The sequence below is a fragment of the Lissotriton helveticus genome, chromosome 6 (genome assembly GCF_964261635.1).
Source record: "Lissotriton helveticus chromosome 6, aLisHel1.1, whole genome shotgun sequence".
NCBI lineage: Eukaryota > Metazoa > Chordata > Amphibia > Caudata > Salamandridae > Lissotriton > Lissotriton helveticus.
The window spans coordinates 1,555,843,328-1,555,859,397 of NC_136067.1; the positions used below are offsets into that span (position 1 = coordinate 1,555,843,328).

A 16,070-nucleotide genomic window follows, 5' to 3' on the forward strand; every position below is an offset into this window, starting at 1 on the left:
TCCAAGGATGTATTGATAACACGCGTGCTCAAGTATGACCCAGAGTTTATGGAGGAGATAATTATGCATTGATAAGACTGGCTATATGCGGTCCTAATATGTTGGGATTCTGAGGCAAGAATAAGCATTCATGATAAACACTATAAAGTAGATAATTAGGAACTTTTAAACGCCTTGAGATATAAATGTAGCAAAAGAAATATGCTTTTTAATAATTTGTATAAATTATTGCGTCTGGTCACTAATTGATCATGATCTTAATACCAATTAAGGAACACATAAGAGTAAATGCTTGAGTTAATTGGAGGTTTAAACTGGACGAGGGGATGAAATACTTTCAGCAGAACAAAAGCTCAGCTAACAATGATGTAGTAGCCAGGGCAACACTTAAGCCATGACTAAGGCAAAGGTATGATGAAACAGTAGGGGCATTTTGTATTCTTACTGTGAGATAATAAGATTCTGGTGGAGCAGGATTGAATTATGAATCCACTTGTAATGGCAACCACCCAGCTGAAGAGCAGTCCCAGAGTTACACATTTTACAAGGAAGCAGAAAGGTAAATCATATAATGGATAGAAAATCATGGCTAGCAGAATAGTGAAAGAAGTTTGTCAGAAGTGGAAAAACTAAAGATGCCAAAAAGTAAACACTGAACCAGTAAGTAAGTAAGTAAATTCTTTATTGTTTGATTATTTAAAATCTTACAATATTTCCAGTACAAAGACATATTCAATAAATACAAGACAATAAAAGCAATTGAACCAATATTAGCTCCACAGAGAGTGGCACACAACTACTGAATACTACTATCTCAATGTATTTCCCAGTTCTATAAATTGCAAACCCGGGATCTGGAAGAGATGGATTAAATGTTTTATTACCACTCTGGTATAGATATTTCATTTCATGTAAAAATATGGAGCAGAATACGGAGCAGCTAGATATATCATGAATTGTTTGGTAAGTCTTTTTTTAACCCCTTCCATGCCCATGACGAGCTCAGCTCGTCATGCAGTACACTGCTCGTGTGCTCATGACGAGCTGAGCTTGTCATGAACAATGGGAAATCTGGAGTAACAGCACTCAGGGGGAATTGCCTTAGCTCTAATGTGGTTAAGAAACACCAGATCAGTATGGCCAAGGGACTCTGTGTGCAGCCTTGAATGTCCATGCTGGTGCCCAAATTGTGCATGTTTTACAATGAGCATATCGAGAAAGGAGAACTACCCTACCTCCCTTTGAGCAGAGATCATGATCATGATTGTTGAAAACTGAAAAGGTTTCAAAGGAATGTAGAAGTTAAAGTCTGCTATCCATAATCAATACTGACAAACAAGACAAAAAAAATTTAATAATACGAAATGACATTTCTGTCTGAAATAATACTTCCTTATCAGTGTGACTTTGTTGTGGTATCCTCTATGGTGCACCACCCAGGTAATGGTTGTGTAGAATAGAAATCATAGTCCATTACCCTAATGCTCGAGCATCATGTGGCCTCTAATTTTGTGTTATGTCAGATAATAGAAAGAAACGGAATATGCTAACGCTTTGTGTTGATAATATATCTCCTATATACTAAACCAGGGACACGAAACATACTACTAAACGTACAACTTCAATTAATGGTACAACCAGAAACTAATCGGTTATCTCCTTCAAGGACGCCTGAGGCAGAGGATGCTCATCCACCTTCAACTAGCCTTCCTTTAGCACAGATGAACTTTAGCCCTTCTTTGCATGTAAAGGTTAGAAATAGGATGGGATATCCAATCACAATTGTTGCAAGGTCATGCCGGATACCATGGTGCCTCGAAGATTCTCAGCTCACAAGTCCAGCACTAAATTATAGACTCAACCCATTTTTGTAGTGGAAAGGGGAGGGGTAAAAAAAAGGTTGTGCTGATGAGAAAGGTATTGTCAATAAGGCCTTTGATTCCAGGGCTCCACCAGTAAACTATTTCTGGTTCCAAATGAGAAGGGGCTTTTCCAACATTAAATAAAGTCTATGGGTGGCTGGTTTAACACCACTTCAAATTGACTGATTCATCTCTCTCAGGGAAGTCTTAAAAGGAGTATACAGGGGCGTGGCTACGCTAGCGGAGATGGCGGTCGCAGCTTGCTAGAGCTCCCGCCGGCCCGCCATTAATCCTTCCTAATATCCTGGTCCCCGACCCCGGAACCCACAGCCACAACGGGGCGGTGACTGCCGAGAACACCTGGACTCCTCCGGTGTGCCCAGCGGAGGTCCGGCGTCCCGAAACGGGACGGAGCCCCGAGGTGCGAGGTGCGGCCTAGTGGGCGGAGGTGCAGCCGGGACCTCGATTTTGGCGCTCCCCGGCCGGGGAGCGGTGCATCGCCGGGCCTGGTGACGGCCGCGACGCCCGGAGACCCGAGGGGGCTGGCAACGCGGGAGAGTCTCTGTGCTCCCTCTGCCGGGGCCCAGACATCCACAGAGGAGGAGCCGGGGCAGCGGTCGACCGAGATCGGCTGGAGAGGCCTGGTGGCCCAGGCGCAGCCGGGGGCCCGTTTTTCGCGGCCCAGTACTGGCCGAATCCTGCAGACGAGGCGGAGGTCGGGCGCCCTGATACTCCTGGACGGCGGTGCTTGACCCTCGACGTGGGTGGACAGTGGAGACTCTAGCGGCAGCCGTGAGTAGTGCCCCCCCCCCCCCCCCCCGGGCCGAGGGAGACGCCAGCGCTCTGGCGCGACGTTAACAATAACTATCCACCCTTCTGGGGGGGGCTGCTGCTCAGAGGTGACCCTGCTCCTTGGTGGACGCTGAGACCGGCCGCGTCCTGACCGGGTCGTTGAGTTGCTTCGAGACGGACCAACCGGGACCTGCCTCGGGGCCGGACACTGTCCTCCCTTGCCCTCCGTCATTGTCCACCCTTCTGGGGGGGGCTGCGGCTCGGAGGCGACCCTGCTCCTTGGCGGTCACTGGAGCCGGCCGCGTCCTGACCGAGTCACTGAACCGCTTTGAGGCAGCTCCGCCGAGACCTGCCCCGGGGCCGGACATTGTCCTCCCTTGCCCTCCATAGACCTTGGCGGGAGCGGTCGTGGCTCGGCGCCTCCCTCCATCGTGAGTTTTCCTTTTGCTTTTTGGCCCTCCGCAGCCATGACCAGGGGAGGTGGTGGCCCCGCCAAGCAAGTGACTATCGACAAATTCACCGGGCCCAGTGGGGGCGCTGGCTCCTCCGGGGGTGCTCCGCCTGGAGGGGGGCCAGACAATGCAGCCCTTATGGCGGCCATAACTCACTCGAGGGACATGCTAGACGCCAAGATCGGGGCAGTGGGCGCAGATGTCACCCTATTACGCCAAGACCTGAGGAACGCAGTGGCGCGCATCACAGAAACCGAATCCAGGGTAACGGTAGTGGAGGAAGATGTGACTACCCTTAAAAAGAGAATGGCGGCGATGGAATCAGCGCAGCGAATCACGGCGCTCCGGGTGGAAGATGCAGAAGGGCGGGCGCGCCGCAACAACCTCCGCTTTGTTGGCTTTCCGGAGCGCTGTGAGAAGGGCAACATGGAGCTCTTCCTCACTCAGTGGCTGGAATCGTGGATGCCCCCAGGGACGCTGTCCACTTGCTTCGTCATCGAGAGAGCTCATCGCGCCCTGACGCAAAGGCCACCTGAGGGCGAGCGGCCTAGGGCGGTGATCGCCAGACTACTAAATTACCATGACAGAGATGCTGTGTTGAAGGAAGCTAGAAACAGGGAAGCCCTCCTCTATGAAAATCATAAGATAATGATTTTCCCTGACTATACCAAAATGGTGCAACAGCAGCGTCATTCCTTCATGGCCGCCAAGGCGAAATTGAGGGGTCTTAAGCTCCAATATTCCCTGTTGTATCCGGCACGCCTGAGGGTGATATTTCAATCGCGGACATTGTTTTTTGATACGCCGGAAGACCTCTTCAAATGGACGGATGAAACGGTGCAGGTTAGGCCGAACTCGCAGCCGGGGCTCAATCCGGGCTCTCCAGGGGGCTCACCACGGGCTCGGCAAAACCAGACGTCGAGGAGGAGGGGCCGAACCAAGCGATCCAAATCGCGCAGACGTGCGGCCTCAGTTGATGGCACGCAGACCAGTGGCAGGACCGAAGACTCCGAACAATCTGGGACAGACCACTGAAACATTCCAAGGCCCTGCCTTTCCATTTCTACTGTCACGGCTGTGACCTCTGATTGGACTCATCGAGTCGTCTGGGCCTTGATGACTGCCCGGCACTGTTGCCGCCATGGGGCAGTACCTTGTCTGTCCTCTAATTGAGAATGGGGCTGTGGGGTGGGGGGTCGGGGACTACGTGATGGTGGCTACCACTCTCCCTCTAGAGAGAGAGACTCTGTGGGAGGGGGAGTAAGCTTCTTGTTCCAGTTGGGAATGTTGGGATCCATTGGTATGGGTGGGCCCGGGCCCTATGTTCTGGTCTCGGGACCACCCATGCCGCGACAGGTACTTCAAGGTTCTTTGAGGTATAGGGTTGGGGGTGGCGGGATGAGGGCGGTCGGGGTTAGGGCCGCTGAGTTGGGGACGGGGACTGTTTGGGGTTGCGGGACCGTGGGGTTGGGGACTGTTGTCCTTGGGGTTGACAGGGCTATGCATGTGTGGGTTGCTACGATGTTCCATATGATGTGTGGTGGGTGGCGCGGGAGTGGAGGGCTCGGGTGTTGGATCTTACTGGATCATGGCTGAACCGGCTCGTAGACTTCCTATAGATACTATAAGAGTGATTACGTGGAATGTCAGGGGGCTTTTAGATAAAATCAAACGTGGGGCTGTGTTACGCTGGGGGAAAAATGAGGCTGCAGATGTCCTTTTACTTCAAGAAACACACATGATGGGTACAAAGGCTCTGGGCCTACAGAGGTTTGGATATCAACAGGTCTTCCACGCCGGGTTCTCCAGGGGGTCCAGGGGAGTCGCCATATTGCTTCACCGCAGGGTGGCTTATATCCACGAGAAGCAGTGGGTAGATCCTCAGGGTCGTTACCTGTTTATTAAGGGCAAGGTGGGTGCGGAGTCGGTGGTGTTTGGCAGTGTTTACGCCCCCCCCCCACTCCAATGGGCCTTAGCCGAGAGACTGTTTGCTGTATGGGAGGACATCTCAGGACCCTTAGCAGTGATTGGGGGAGATTGGAATGATGTGCTGAATGTAAGCGTGGATCGCCAGAGGCGTCTAGGGAGATCTGAGCTCCCGCCCCCCTCCCCTTCGCCCTCCAGACTGCGTGCAATGAGTGAGGGGTTGGGCTGGGTTGATGTGTGGCGACATATGCACCCCACGGCCCGGGACTATACTTATGTCTCGGCTGTACACGGCTCCTTTTCGAGGCTCGACTGTGTGTTTGTGCCCCGGGACTATTTGAGCAGGGTGAAGGGCGCGGACATCTTACCGAGAGGCCTGTCCGACCACTCCCCCGTCTCGATTGGACTGGAACTCCTCCGGAAAAAACAGCCGTTTCGATGGAGGATGTCCTCGTGGCATCTCCTTCAGCCGCCATATGCTAATCATTTACGTGAAACGATTGACCATTTCTGGCGGGAAAATCTAGTGGAGGGTGCTGATGTGGAGATGGTGTGGGAGGCCATGAAGCCTACTATACGGGGAGCAGATATTGCATGGTGCTCGGCGGCCCGTCGGAAGCGTCGAGAGCAGGTTGCAGAGGCGGCTGTACAGGTAACGGCTCTGGAGCAAAAAAGTCGTGAGGGTGGTGATGCCATCGGGCTACGCCTGCTGCTACAAGCGCAACAAACCTACGGGTCCCTCCTGATGGATGAGGCCAAGCAGGCGTGGCTGGCCACCAGAAGTAGGATATATCAATGGGGGGACAAGTCCTGCTCCATGCTGCATAGATTGTGCCAACAACACTTTCAACCCCTCCTACTGCCCGGTCTCATGAATGATGGTGGGGAGGTTATAACCGATCCACATGAATTGGCTACGAGTTTTGCCGTGTACTACTCCGCCCAGTATGCCCCGCGTGACCGGTTGTCGGATGGCGACTTGGCCCGATTCCTTGAGGAACTGCCGCCCGTGCCGATATCTGATGAGACTAAGACGGCCCTGGATGCTCCCCTCACGGCTGAGGAGTTGGGAGATGCTTTAGGGCAACTGAACACTGGCAAGGCCCCCGGCCCAAATGGCTATCCTAGCGAATTTTTCAAGAAATTCCATGTTCAGCTTGGATCTTATTATCGCCGGGCGCTGGAAGCGGCACGTACCAGAGGGGTGTTGCCCCCAGATTGGCGGCATGCCGAAATAGTAGTCTTCCTGAAGCCGGGCAGACCCCCAGACAGTCATGACTCATATAGGCCCATCTCTTTGATCAATGTGGAGGCCAAGATTTTGGCCAAGGCCCTGGCGAACCGCCTAGCTCCTCTTATCACCGACCTGGTCCATCCTGATCAGGCAGGTTTCATGCCACGCAGGGCGACGCGACATAACATCCGTCGCGCTCAGGCGGCGATTGACGCGGCCGAGACTCTGGGGGACCAGGCGGCGCTGTTGCTGGCCGACATTAACAAGGCCTTTGACTCTGTCAGCTGGTCGTACCTGTTTGCCTTGCTGCGCGGCCTTAACTTGGGCCCGGTCTTTCTGTCATACGTCCGGCTCCTCTACACCGACATCACGGCCTCGGTGCGGGTCGCCGGGGCTGTGTCCGACACGTTCCATATCGGCCGCGGGACCAGACAGGGTTGCCCTCTTTCCCCCTACCTGTTCGCACTGGCCATGGAGCCCCTAGCTGCCAGAGTGCGCCAAGATGCACTGATACAGGGCTTTCAATGGACTGCCACTCTGTCTGACAAAATAGCCCTGTATGCGGATGACGTCCTCTTTTTTCTTACCGACTTGCAGCGCTCGGGCCCGCGTGTCCTGGAGGTGATGCAACAATTTGGGGAGGCCTCGGGCCTCTATCTGAACCTTCATAAATCCACGTTGTGGGTGCTAGGAGGGGGCGCCTTGGCGGACCCCTGGGCCTCAGGGCTGCGGGTGGCTACGACCGGGCTGAAATATCTCGGCGTGTTTCTATCGGCCTCGGCAGCCACTGCCTGGGATCATAATCTCATACCAGTCTGGGAGAAAGTACAGTCGGACGTTAAGACTTGGTCTCGGATGCCCCTGTCCATCTTTGGCCGCTCTGCCATTTTTAAGATGGTGGCGCTACCACGCCTCTTGTATCAGCTGCAGAACCACCCATATCCCGTCCCACCTCAGTGGTTTCGACAGGTCAATTCTCTGCTGGGCCGCTTCCTGTGGGCCGGAGGGGCCGCCAGGGTTGCGTTACGTACGTGCTTTTTGTCCACCTACGGTGGGGGCTTGGCCACGTCAGATCTGCAGTCCTACTATCAAGCCGCACACCTCCTCATCCTAAACGACTGGTGGTATAGCAATGGCGAAGACCCAGCCTACGCCCTGGAACGTGCCTTGATGGGCGACAACTCGCTCCACACCATCCTCTATTCACCCCGGTTGCGTCGATCTCTACCGAGGGTTACACAACTTGTCTTTATGGTGTGGCGGCAGGCCCTGCGACGCATGGGCTGGTGGGGCAGACTAACCGCGGAGACGCCCTTGTGGCGTAACGGCTTGTTACCGGAACTGTCTAAGCTATCAGGTTTTGATGGCTGGGACGCAATTGGTATTTCACAATTAGGCCAAGTGATGTCTGGCACAGCCCTCAAATCCTTTCAGGCCCTTAGCGCCGAGTTTGACATGCCCCAATCTCAATTCTTTCGCTATTTGCAATTCCGGCATGCGCTGCTGCCCAGTCTCACCGGCATTGACTCCCTTCCTGACTTCAGCCCGATTGAAGCTAAGGTATTCATGGGCGATCTGGGTGACAAAAAAGTTTCACGCATTTACCAGACTATGGTCATCCATTGCTCCTCCACTCTCCTTCCACTGAAGGCGGCCTGGGAGGTAGACGTGGGTCAGCTGGATGAGGATGATTGGCGTGAGGCCTTGGAATCCCCGAGGGGAGCGGCCATTGCCGTCCGATTCCGTTTAATCCAATTCAAAATCCTACACAGAGCCTACTATACCCGCGAGCGTTTGTGGAAGGCGGGACTGATAGAGTCCCCGGACTGTCTGAGATGTGGGCTGGAAAGGGGTACGTTGATCCACACGTTGTGGTCATGTCCTAGATTGGTTGGCTTCTGGAGAGGTATATGGGACTGCTTGTCGGAAGTATTGGGATGGACCCTCCCTCGTACCCACCGTCTGGGGCTGCTACATATTCTAGAGGGGATTGGTGGCAATGTGTACAAGAGACACCTGCTCCTCCTGGGGCTGGTGGTGGCCAAGAGAGACCTAGCCCGGGTATGGAAGGATGTGAGACCCCCCCCCCTGTGTGCGTGGAAGGCTGGCATGGACTTCTGCATGGGTCTGGAACGACCGATCTTTGAGGCCCGAGGGTGCCCCCGTAAGCACTTTAAGATATGGAAGAGATGGGCGGACTACAGGGACCTGTTGCTAGACCCCCCAGTGGAACCAGAGGAAGATCTTTAACTCCATGTGGCCGGGCGGCCCCGTTCCCCCCCCCCCCACACACGCACTTACCACTTTGAGAATTTTCATCGACACCGTCCGTACACACATGCATAGGGTTAGGGTGGGATCCAGGGGAGGGATCCGGGAGTTAGGGATGAGTGGATAATTTAGTGTTAAAGACAGAGATGATCGTTTCTTATGACCTTGTGCTGCAATGATTATTGACTGAATATCCAATTCTATTTTCTTGATTGTATCGGAATGTCTGATGGTGCCTTCCCGATTGTGGGGGTCCATCTTATTACATGTGCTCATCTTTGTCAATAAACTTGTTGTGAAAAGGAGTATACATATGAGTGCCTATTTAAGGATCTCACCACCGGTTTCTGCGGTTCACCTGTCAGGGCAGGCATGGGAGTTGAAATATCTTCTATTAAACCTAACCACAGCAACATTGAGGTCAAACTGTTTGCCACCCTCCTTACCCAGAGACTCAAACCCCATCTGTCTACGTTGGCCCGCCCCGACCAATGTGGGGTTATGCCCTACCACGGCACTAGACATTGTCTTCGCAGACTGCTCTCCGCCTTGGCCCATCGCCACCTCCTCACTTCTTAGCTTGCGCTTCTCCTGGTAGACTTTGAGAAGGCCTTCGACTCTGTGGACTGGGGCTTCCTTCAAGATGTTCTTGACATGATGGGACTTGGTCCCTGCTTTCGGGCCATGGTCAAAGTTCTGTACGCCCTCCCGAGGGGTCGCTTTCTAGTTAACGGGGTCCTGTTGGAGCCCTTCCCGGTCTGTAGGGGAACGAGGCAGGGTTGTCCCCTTTCCCCCCTGCTTTTTGCTTTAGTGATGGAGCCCTTGGCATCCTCGATGCGGTCTTGTGACCAGATGCGGGGATGGGAATGGCCCAGCGCTGAACCAGGTCAAATCGCCCTTTACGCGGACGACGTTCTCGTCTACTTGGCAGATCCTGCCCGGTCTGGCCCCCATTGTCTTCATATCTTGCAGTCCCTCGAGTGGGCCTCAGGCATACGTTTGAATCTCAACAAATCGGTCCTGGTTCCCCTTCACCTCTCTCGGGAATGCTTTGACTGGCAGTCCGAAATACCTCTACGCCGTCAATCATTCAAATATCTGGGGAACTGGGTGACCCTGCTGCCCGAGCTTAGCTGGGCCCTCAATGTCACTCCACTGGTGAAGTGAGCCAAGGCGGATCTCCAGCGGTGGCAGTCGTTGCCCCTCAACCCCATGGGGAGGGTGGCCCTTTTTAAAATGATGGTGCGCCCACGCTTCCTTTATATGCTTCAGAATACCCCCATGTGCTTTCCCAGCGCCTGGTTCCGTGAACTTGACGGCTTAACCAGCAAGTTCTTATGGGGGAAGGGTAGGCCCAGATTAGCGCTCAGTACCTACAGGATCCCCTAGTTCGACGGGGGTTTGGGGATGACTCACCCTTATCTATACTACTTGGCCACGCGACTCCTCTCCATACATGACTGGTTCAATGGGGGGTGGTCCGATCCAGCCTACAGGCTCGAGCTTGGTGAGCTGGGCCTCAACAGGATACAATCCTTCTCTATGGGACCCCGATTCCATCCCGTCTTCGGGAGTTGACGCGCTCGGTCTTAATGGCCAGGCGGGCTGCACTGCGGCACACCAACTGGACACACACGCTGACCCATTGTACACCCCTGTGGCGCAGGACCTGGCTCAGGGAGGTATACGGGCTTCGAGGTTTGGGACCTTATAGGCATCACACAGCTTGGGGACGTTTGGGTGGGAGATCATATGCGCTCCTTTGAAGATCTCCAAACCAGGTACTCGCTGCATCACTCGCAATTCGTTCGCTACCTCCAGCTGCGGCATGCCTTCAACTCACACCTTGCAACAGGCACGCGGCTGCCAGATCATAGCCCGACTGAAGCACAGATTATGTTTGGGGACTTGGGGAAGGGGTGGCATTTCCCGCACACTGATTAACACCCCGACTTCCTTGGATCAACTGCGGACGCAATGGGAGGACTGGGTGGGCCCCTGGAAGAAGAGGACTGGCGGGATGCCCTTATGGACCCTAGAACGGTCACCACCTCCGCTAGGCTTCTCTTTTTGCAGCTCTACTATCTACACGCTGCATATCTCACCCCTGTACGCCTTCATCGCGTGGGGCTTAGTTCATCCTCAGCCTGTACCAGGTGTGGCCAAGACCCCGCTGACTTCCTCCACATGGTTTGGGCCTGTCCCCTCCTGGTGGGATTCTGGATGGGCATCGAGGAAGAACTCCCTGGGGTAGGGGTGTGGTTCCACACGACCCCAAGCACACAATTTTGGGCATCACTGATGGGCTAGACGGGTCACGCAAATGAAAAACTGTTCTTCACTACAGCCATGGTTGTAGCCAAAAGAGACATTGCAGCCTCCTGGAAGTGTCCTGATCCCCCAACCATGCGGCGTTGGCGAATTGGGGTGGACTGGTGCGCCACACAGGAGAAAGTTATGTACGCGGCACGTGGTTGCCCCAAGAAATACTGCAGAATTTGGGGGAAGGGTTGGGGGAGGGGCCTAATCACAGGGGGTTTAATTGTTTCCAACATACCTTTGCTTTACTAATGTCTGTACAGTGGGTGGTGGGATTCTGTGACTGTACTTCTCGATTATTGAAATATGGTGCGATTTGGCTGGTGCATTCCTGCTGTAAAATGAATAACATTTAGCATAAACCTATCCACAGCCCAGTGTAGCTTCTGAGAACAATGGACATGGCTCTTCATGTCCACCAGTATGTATGATCCAATATCTGCATGACATGATTTCGAGCCCTCAGGAATAAGTGACTCTTTTGGGAACCAGGCTTCATACTCAATATAAGGGGAAAATGGTACCCTGGCCTGAACAAGTTTCTGGGCTTCAGCATCAATTTAAGTGACGACAGTAAGACTATCATCCAAGCCAAAGAAATCTCTTGCGCCCATTCGACAGTATAGTGACCATCTAGAAGGTGGGACCTGCACTGATGTTCAGTACTTTCTGTGTGTTAGGAGACTAAACAAACACAGCAACAATCCAACAGGACAGAAATGAGCAGGGATGCTACAGGACACGTTTTTAATTGTTTAATTTCTGTTTTCAATATAGAATCATTATTCAATGATGTGGCTCTCTTCAAGCCAATAAAAAAAGAGGATCTTACTGCAGTATTGCTACTCTCCTACTGTCTGCATTTGTTATTGTAAAAAATGTAGCAAGGCCAGAACAAATCACTCTAAGGTCCTGTAGAGTGCAGTTATATCCAACCACAGAATAGATTTATAGCAGAACTGCGGTTATGTCCAATCATAAAGTCCAAAAAGGATTTATGACAATTAAAAATGTTCATTGGGTTTTATCAACTAAAGGCATTAGCACTTGTAGCAGATTGAGAACAAGAATGGGTGGCATTCTTATATAGACAACAACTGTAGCAAATAAAAAGCAGGTAGCAATCTTTAGACACGTTTCAATTACAGTACATGAAAGAAACCAAGATTCAGTACCTGCATAAACAATAGGCTAGAAGTGAATTGCACTGGCTCATACTAATGTAAGACGACAGAACCCTTCAGCTACCTGCTGCCATGTAAAATTGTCTCCCTATGTGTCCTAAAAGGATGATGGGGACCTAATGAATAATAGGGTTGGGTTGCAAAACTTGGAAAACTGAACTAAGGGGTGCACAAGTGATAATAATGTAATGCTGCAAACCTGAATGGGGTGGGGGGCGGGGACGTATTGTGATGGAGAGGGAGGATAGCCAGGGACCTGAGGCCTATAAATGTAATATGGTGAGGGGGGGGGTCTCTTCAGCCAGTTTCTTGTAATGTATAGGCAGTGTCCCAGGCAGCAGCAATTGGATGCCGGCGTGTACGACGGGCCTCCTCCCAATGCAGTGCAGAGCTTTCTGCTTCCCCCCATCTAAGTAAGGCCATACGCCACAGGGAGAGAGCCAGGGGGTTGTTGGGCATTCCAGTGCATGGTTAGCAGATGCTTGGCCAACAGGAGGGCAATATTGGTGAAATGCACCCATACCGTGAACTTTTTTTGCCTGTGGAAAACACCTAAGGCAGTAGCCTCCAATACATTTAATGTGGTGAGTTCTGGGACCATGATCAATGAAGCATGTACTGCATGCCAAAAACTTGCTATTTTAGAGCAGGACCGGAGCATGTGCCGGAAGTCAGCAACCTGGGTAAAACATCTAGGACAAGTGAAATTGACTGCGGGTAACATAATTTAATGAAGAGGGTGACACTGTTATGTATTACAAATTTTATCAAGGTTGCTTTAAGACTTAGGAACACAAGAGGGCTGTGCTGAAGTAATTTCTGGCTAATTGTCTCTTATGTCATGTGCTATGAATTGTATTTTATTGTATTTTAATTGTATAACTTGTACTTTTATGGCATTTTTCAAATACCGAATAAAGGATTTTGATGATGGTAATGAAGAGGGTGTATGGTGAGCCCTGTGAAGGATCATATATTGGATATTGTATTCCTTGAAACAGTCTTCAGGGGACTACAAGGCTTTAGAATTGGGGTTGTTTTGTTTTTACTTTGACCGTGGTGGACAATAAAATTCTTATTGCAATTGGTTGATACTAAAATGCCAATATCCCATAAGGGCTAGCATCTATATCCGGTCTGTAACCTGTAGGCATAACCATATTCAAGCTCATTTGCATTTTGTCGAAGTGCCTATGTACCAATTGTAACAATGCTTACGCGCGGCGTGACATTCCATACAATCAATAAAGTATGTTTTATAAAATAAATAAAAGGCTTTAAACTACTCTGTCGTGAAGAGGTCTTGATGATGAAGGTGAACCAATGAGATGTCTGTGCATTCCCAAATAGATTTGTATAGCTAAGTGACGAGTTGTTGACGTTGATGTTAACCACGTTGGTTAGAAATACGGTATCCACATCCGATGGGTTTATTTACAGTGTGATGTACATTTATTGTGTTTTTTTGATATTTTGGGTTTGTTCGAGATTTCAGTACACTTCGTTTTTTTTTTGTTTTTTTTATTAGGTCAGAAAACCCTTTAGGGGCAATATATACCCGTGCAGGAGTTCATATAAAGTTCAGGTTACCATTTAATGTGTTAATACACATTTCTCACACTTCGGAAAAATCGCGGTCATGTGATCGCGTGTTTAACCAATGAGTATAAAGATAATAAAAGGAGTAATTCAGGTTATCCAAGCTACACCGACATTGGTGGAAACCGGAAGCCGAGTGTGCAGAAGCATTTCAGTGAGTAACCGACAAGAAACGCGAGCCGTTTCTGTCAGAGTACGTAGTGGATAGAAGTTAAAACAGTGTTGTGTTTTTCATTTGACATAGTGGTTTAACTAGGATGGGACAGTGAATAAGATTTAACATTGGAATGGAGGTATAGCATTTCAGAACTGGTTCACGTCAGTCGGATTCAGTACAATCTAACAGGGTTGAGATTACCGTATGGTTTAATTAGAAATTGACTTGCAATTAGGTTTTTTGAAAATGCTAATGTTACATAAGTGTCAATGTTTTTCGCTGTAGTACTTTGTGTTGTTAATTATGAAATAATTATCATGAATATTTTCGAAAATAACTTTGGGCTCAAAAATGTTTGTTTGTTCTTTCCCTAGAGACCCCTGAGGAAGGGTCCGATTGGACCCGAAATGCATTGGGTTTTGTCGAAATGCTTTAAGCAATCAATCTCGTAACTATTTGAATGATACATTTAATGAAGAAAAACATGTAATAAATATTTCATTGGAAGATTTTGAAAAAACTTTTTTTCGTTGAAAACTTTATTGAACTTTGATGAACTAGTGAACAGGACCAATTTAGGTCCAAGTGTAAATGTGCACACCTCCAACAGAAAGTAGAATTTCTGCTCTCACCTATTCTTGGATATATGCTGATAGTGTTTCAAGACAAAACACTTCAGGAGGGAGTCGCACAGCTTTTAAAAAAAAAAAAGTTCTAAACAGTGTTACAAATCAAGATAACAAGAGTTGTATAAGATTTATTCAGTTTGTGTCTACCCCCCACAGTTAGCACCAACCCTAAGGAAAGATGAATTTGGAAGATATTGCGCAGATAACTACCAATAAGGCGGAGACCTTAGCATACACTTCAGAAGAAGCTGAACAAATCTACGGACTGATCAAAGAAACCAGAGCCTTCAGCCCACAATTAAATACTGTCAACCAACTATTGAAACAATTGGAATATGTGAGCAAACGTGAGATAAATAAACGGCTACATGCAACCACACTTATACATTATCATCAAAACAAGCGGATACCGAGAGGATTAAGGATCGCACTTAAACCGATGTTATGTAGGAATAACAAATCCTTCCTGAATAAATGGTATCAAATACTCAATAAGTGCAGTTTAGATCTGATTCTGCTGATAGTGGAAGAACTGTCAAAGGAATTAAGAGAAGTTGAGGAAGAATTAGGAGGCATCAAAAGAGAGCTCAACAAACACGAGGATTTAACAATATTACTAGAATATATCAACACAAAACTTGATAAATATGCAAAAGAAATAGAAGACAGGAAAATAAAAAAATACAGAAGAGACACTGTGGATTACAAACTGGAGGAAGTGTACAGTTGGGCGGAGGTTTATAACCAAAGAAAATGGCAAAAACCATCAACAAACATCAGTTCCTCTCAAGAGAGTCTTATGTCTGAGTCAGACACAGCACAAAACAGAAAACCAATGGAGAAAAATGTACAAGCAGGACGCAAAGATCAATCAAACAAAGCTTTTTTAGAGATAAGCCCAGCGGCCAACAATGTTCCAACAACGTCCATAATAACCGAACCCCCAAAATCAGGAGGGGAAAGAGAAAAAACAAAGGAGTCAGATGCAGAACAGGAACTGAGATCCAAGAAAAAGAAGACGAACTTGTGATCAATATCCCAGATACACCTTTATCTAAAGCGCAGATGAATCTATTAAACAAAGATATTACATTTGTTCTGTCTACAAATCTAATCCGGAGGAGACGGAAATAGCCATGTTTAAATTCTTGCGTACACTGAGGTTAAAAAACTTCTTCAATAATCTCCCACCCACAGAAAAACCTGAAATTACATGTAAAGAATTTAGAGTCAAGAGCACATTTTGTGCGCCCATGTCACATAAAAGAATTGATGCTTATGAACGAGTGATTACTACAGAAATAAAGAAGATCAATTACAAGAGTGGCACTAAGAGCAATTTTTCTAAGAGAGAATGGAACACACTTAAATCTTTGAAGGAAATGACTGAAATAACTATACAGAAAGCAGACAAAGGGGGAGCCCTGGTGGTAATGAATTCAACATTTTACAAGGAAAGTGTATGTACACATCTGCAAGACACTAATATTTACCACAAACTTGATCAAGACCCTACAGAAATCTTTGCAGCTACACTCAAAGAGATATTAGATAAAGCTTTGGAGATGAAATGGATCACCAATAATTTCTCAACATAAAACATCCACGGAGGCCACAGTTTTACATGTTGCCAAAAATGCATAAA

At 49.2% G+C, this 16,070-nt stretch overlaps 1 protein-coding gene across 11 annotated transcripts in view; it reads right to left on the reverse strand.

Annotated features, from left to right (window-relative positions):
- Nucleotides 1–16,070, reverse strand: part of REPS1 (RALBP1 associated Eps domain containing 1) — a 1,025,500-nt gene that overhangs the window by 245,895 nt on the left and 763,535 nt on the right. The window lies entirely within an intron of this gene.